The sequence below is a fragment of the Somniosus microcephalus genome, unplaced genomic scaffold, assembly GCF_052327205.1.
Source record: "Somniosus microcephalus isolate GS21.2 unplaced genomic scaffold, FLI_Smic_1.0 unresolved_chr3, whole genome shotgun sequence".
NCBI classification, from domain to species: domain Eukaryota; kingdom Metazoa; phylum Chordata; class Chondrichthyes; order Squaliformes; family Somniosidae; genus Somniosus; species Somniosus microcephalus.
The window spans coordinates 48,157,443-48,163,049 of NW_028225181.1; positions in this window are offsets into that span (position 1 = coordinate 48,157,443).

A 5,607-nucleotide genomic window follows, 5' to 3' on the forward strand; every position below is an offset into this window, starting at 1 on the left:
ACAGGGGAATTAGGAGAGAGCCCCATAAAAAGGGGAATTAGGAGAGAGTCCCAGAAACATGGGATTTAGGAGAGAGTCCCAGAAACAGGGGAATTAGGAGAGAGCCCAGAAACAGGGGAATTAGGAGAGAGCCCCAGAAACAGGGGAATTAGGAGAGAGTCCCAGAAACAGGGGAATTAGGAGAGAGCCCCAGAAACAGGGGAATTAGGAGAGAGTCCCTGAAACAGGGGAATTAGGAGAGAGCCCCAGAAACAGGGGAATTAGGAGAGAACCCCAGAAACAGGGGAATTAGGAGAGAGTCCCAGAAACAGGGGAATTAGGAGAGAGCCCCAGAAACAGGGGAATTAGGAGAGAGCCCCATAAACAGGGGAATTAGGAGAGAGTCCCAGAAACATGGGAATTAGGAGAGAGTCCCAGAAACAGGGGAATTAGGAGAGAGCCCCAGAAACAGAGGAATTAGGAGAGAGTCCCAGAAACAGAGGAATTAGGAGAGAGTCCCAGAAACAGGGGAATTAGGAGAGAGCCCCAGAAACAGGGGAATTAGGAGAGAGTCCCAGAAACAGGGGAATTAGGAGAGAGTCCCAGAAACAGGGGAATTAGGAGAGAGCACCAGAAACAGGGGAATTAGGAGAGAGCCCCAGAAACAGGGGAATTAGGAGAGAGTCCCAGAAACAGGGGAATTAGGAGAGAGTCCCAGAAACAGAGGAATTAGGAGAGAGCCCCAGAAACAGGGGAATTAGGGGAGAGCCCCAGAAATAGGGGAATTAGGAGAGAGTCCCAGAAACAGAGGAATTAGGAGAGAGTCCCAGAAACAGAGGAATTAGGAGAGAGCCCCAGAAACAGGGGAATTAGGAGAGAGCCCCAGAAACAGGGGAATTAGGAGAGAGTCCCAGAAACAGAGGAATTAGGAGAGAGTCCCAGAAACAGGGGAATTAGGAGAGAGCCCCAGAAACATAGGAATTAGGAGAGAGCCCCAGAAACAGGGGAATTAGGAGAGAGTCCCAGAAACAGAGGAATTAGGAGAGAGCCCCAGAAACAGAGGAATTAGGAGAGAGTCCCAGAAACAGAGGAATTAGGAGAGAGCCCCAGAAACAGGGGAATTAGGAGAGAGCCCCAGAAACAGGGGAATTAGTAGAGAGTCCCAGAAACAGGGGAATTAGGAGAGAGTCCCAGAAACAGGGGAATTAGGGAAGAGTCCCAGAAACAGGGGAATTAGGAGAGAGCCCCAGAAACAGGGGAATTAGGAGACAGTCCCAGAAACAGGGGAATTAGGAGAGAGTCCCAGAAACAGGGGAATTAGGAGAGAGACCCAGAAACAGGGGAATTAGGAGAGAGTCCCAGAAACAGGGGAATTAGGAGAGAGCCCCAGAAACAGGGGAATTAGGAGAGAGCCCCAGAAATAGGGGAATTAGGAGAGAGCCCCAGAAACAGGGGAATTAGGAGAGAACCCCAGAAACAGGGGAATTAGGAGAGAACCCCAGAAACAGGGGAATTAGGAGAGAGCCCCAGAAACAGGGGAATTAGGAGAGAGCCCCAGAAACAGGGGAATTAGGAGAGAGACCCAGAAACAGGGGAATTAGGAGAGAGTCCCAGAAACAGGGGAATTAGGAGAGAGCCCCAGAAACAGGGGAATTAGGAGAGAGCCCCAGAAACAGGGGAATTAGGAGAGAGCCCCAGAAACCGGGGAATTAGGAGAGAGTCCCAGAAACAGGGGAATTAGGAGAGAGCCCCAGAAACAGGGGAATTAGGAGAGAGCCCCAGAAACAGGGGAATTAGGAGAGAGCCCATAAACAGGGAATTAGGAGAGAGTCCCAGAAACATGGGAATTAGGAGAGAGCCCCATAAACAGGGGAATTAGGAGAGAGCCCCAGAAAAAGGGGAATTAGGAGAGAGCCCCAGAAACAGGGGAATTAGGAGAGAGCCCCAGAAACAGGGGAATTAGGAGAGAGCCCCAGAAACAGGGGAATTAGGAGAGAGCCCCAGAAACAGGGGATTAGGAGAGAGCCCCAGAAACAGGGGAATTAGGAGAGAGTCCCAGAAACAGGGGAATTAGGAGATAGCCCCTGAAACAGGGGAATTAGGAGAGAGTCCCAGAAACAGGGGAATTAGGAGAGAGCCCCAGAAACAGGGGAATTAGGAGAGAGTCCCAGTAACAGGGGAATTAGGAGAGAGCCCCAGAAACAGGGGAATTAGGAGAGAGCCCCAGAAACAGGGGAATTAGGAGAGAGCCCCAGAAACAGGGGAATTAGGAGAGAGCCCCAGAAACAGGGGAATTAGGAGAAAGACCCAGAAACAGGGGAATTAGGAGAGAGCCCCAGAAACAGGGGAATTAGGAGAAAGACCCAGAAACAGGGGAACTAGGAGAGAGCCCCAGAAACAGGGGAATTAGGAGAGAGCCCCATAAACAAGGAATTAGGAGAGAGCCCCAGAAACAGGGGAACTAGGAGAGAGCCCCAGAAACAGGGGAATGAGGAGAGAGCCCCAGAAACAAGGAATTAGGAGAGAGCCCCAGAAACAGAGGAATTAGGAGAGAGCCCCAGAAACAGGGGAATTAGGAGAGAGCCCCAGAAACAGGGGAATTAGGAGAGAGCCCCAGAAACAGGGGAATTAGGAGAGAGCCCCAGAAACAGGGGAATTAGGAGAGAGTCCCAGAAACAGGGGAATTAGGAGAGAGCCCCAGAAACAGGGGAATTAGGAGAGAGCCCCAGAAACAGGGGAATTAGGAGAGAGTCCCAGAAACAGGGGAATTAGGAGAGAGCCCCAGAAACAGGGGAATTAGGAGAGAGCCCCAGAAACAGGGGAATTAGGAGAGAGCCCCAGAAACAGGGGAATTAGGAGAGAGTCCCAGAAACAGAGGAATTAGGAGAGAGCCCCAGAAACAGGGGAATTAGGAGAGAGCCCCAGAAACAGGGGAATTAGGAGAGAGCCCCAGAAACAGGGGAATTAGGAGAGAGCCCCAGAAACAGGGGAATTAGGAGAGAGTCCCAGAAACAGGGGAATTAGGAGAGAGCCCCAGAAACAGGGGAATTAGGAGAGAGTCCCAGAAACAGGGGAACTAGGAGAGAGCCTCAGAAACAGGGGAATTAGGAGAGAGCCTCAGAAACAGGGGAATTAGGAGAGAGCCTCAGAAACAGGGGAATTAGGAGAGAGCCCCAGAAACAGGGGAATTAGGAGAGAGCCTCAGAAACAGGGGAATTAGGAGAGAGCCCCAGAAACAGGGGAATTAGGAGAGAGTCCCAGAGACAGGGGAATTAGGAGAGAGCCCCAGAAACAGGGGAATTAGGAGAGAGTCCCAGAAACAGAGGAATTAGGAGAGAGCCCCAGAAACAGGGGAATTAGGAGAGAGCCCCAGAAACAGGGGAATTAGGAGAGAGCCCCAGAAACAGGGGAATTAGGAGAGAACCCCAGAAACAGGGGAATTAGGAGAGAGTCCCAGAAACAGGGGAATTAGGAGAGAGCCCCAGAAACAGGGGAATTAGGAGAGAGCCCCATAAACAGGGGAATTAGGAGAGAGTCCCAGAAACATGGGAATTAGGAGAGAGTCCCAGAAACAGGGGAATTAGGAGAGAGCCCCAGAAACAGAGGAATTAGGAGAGAGTCCCAGAAACAGAGGAATTAGGAGAGAACCCCAGAAACAGGGGAATTAGGAGAGAGTCCCAGAAACAGGGGAATTAGGAAGAGAGCACACCAGAAACAGGGGAATTAGGAGAGAGCCCCAGAAACAGGGGAATTAGGAGAGAGTCCCAGAAACAGGGGAATTAGGAGAGAGTCCCAGAAACAGAGGAATTAGGAGAGAGCCCCAGAAACAGGGGAATTAGGGGAGAGCCCCAGAAACAGCGGAATTAGGAGAGAGTCCCAGAAACAGAGGAATTAGGAGAGAGTCCCAGAAACAGAGGAATTAGGAGAGAGCCCCAGAAACAGGGGAATTAGGAGAGAGTCCCAGAAACAGAGGAATTAGGAGAGAGCCCCAGAAACAGGGGAATTAGGAGAGAGCCCCAGAAACAGTGGAATTAGGAGAGAGCCCCAGAAACAGGGGAATTAGGAGAGAGCCCCAGAAACAGGGGAATTAGGAGAGAGCCCCAGAAACAGGGGAATTAGGAGAGAGCCCCAGAAACAGGGGAATTAGGAGAGTGTCCCAGAAACAGGGGAATTAGGAGAGAGCCCCAGAAACAGGGGAATTAGGAGAGAGCCCCAGAAACAGGGGAATTAGGAGAGAGCCCCAGAAACAGGGGAATTAGGAGAGAGTCCCAGAAACAGAGGAATTAGGAGAGAGCCCCAGAAACAGGGGAATTAGGAGAGAGCCCCAGAAACAGGGGAATTAGGAGAGAGCCCCAGAAACAGGGGAATTAGGAGAGAGTCCCAGAAACAGGGGAATTAGGAGAGAGCCCCAGAAACAGGGGAATTAGGAGAGAGCCACAGACACAGGGGAATTAGGAGAGAGTCCCAGAAACAGGGGAATTAGGGGAGAGTCCCAGAAACAGGGGAATTAGGAGAGAGTCCCAGAAACAGGGGAATTAGGAGAGAGTCCCAGAAACAGTGGAATTAGGAGAGAGTCCCAGAAACAGGGGAATTAGGAGAGAGTCCCAGAAACAGGGGAATTAGGAGAGAGTCCCAGAAACAGGGGAATTAGGAGAGAGCCTCAGAAACAGGGGAATTAGGAGAGAGCCCCAGAAACAGGGGAATTAGGAGAGAGCCTCAGAAACAGGGGAATTAGGAGAGAGCCCCAGAAACAGGGGAATTAGGAGAGAGTCCCAGAAACAGGGGAATTAGGAGAGAGCCCCAGAAACAGGGGAATTAGGAGAGAGCCCCAGAAACAGGGGAATTAGGAGAGAACCCCAGAAACAGGGGAATTAGGAGAGAGCCCCAGAAACAGGGGAATTAGGAGAGAGTCCCAGAAACAGGGGAATTAGGAGAGAGCCCCAGAAACAGGGGAATTAGGAGAGAGCCCCAGAAACAGGGGAATTAGGAGAGAGTCCCAGAAACAGGGGAATTAGGAGAGAGTCCCAGAAACAGGGGAATTAGGAGAGAGCCCCAGAAACAGGGGAATTAGGAGAGAGCCCCAGAAACAGGGGAATTAGGAGAGAGCCCCAGAAACAGGGGAATTAGGAGAGAGTCCCAGAAACAGGGGAATTAGGAGAGAGCCCCAGAAACAGGGGAATTAGGAGAGAGCCCCAGTAACAGAGGAATTAGGAGAGAGTCCCAGAAACAGAGGAATTAGGAGAGAGCCCCAGAAACAGGGGAATTAGGGGAGAGCCCCAGAAACAGGGGAATTAGGAGAGAGCCCCAGAAACAGAGGAATTAGGAGAGAGCCCCAGAAACAGGGGAATTAGGAGAGAGCCCCAGAAACAGGGGAATTAGGAGAGAGCCCCAGAAACAGAGGAATTAGGAGAGAGCCCCAGAAACAGGGGAATTAGGAGAGAGCCCCAGAAACAGGGGAATTAGGAGAGAGTCCCAGAAACAGGGGAATTAGGAGAGAGTCCCAGAAACAGGGGAATTAGGAGAGAGCACCAGAAACAGGGGAATTAGGAGAGAGCCCCAGAAACAGGGGAATTAGGAGAGAGTCCCAGAAACAGGGGAATTAGGAGAGAGTCCCAGAAACAGGGGAAT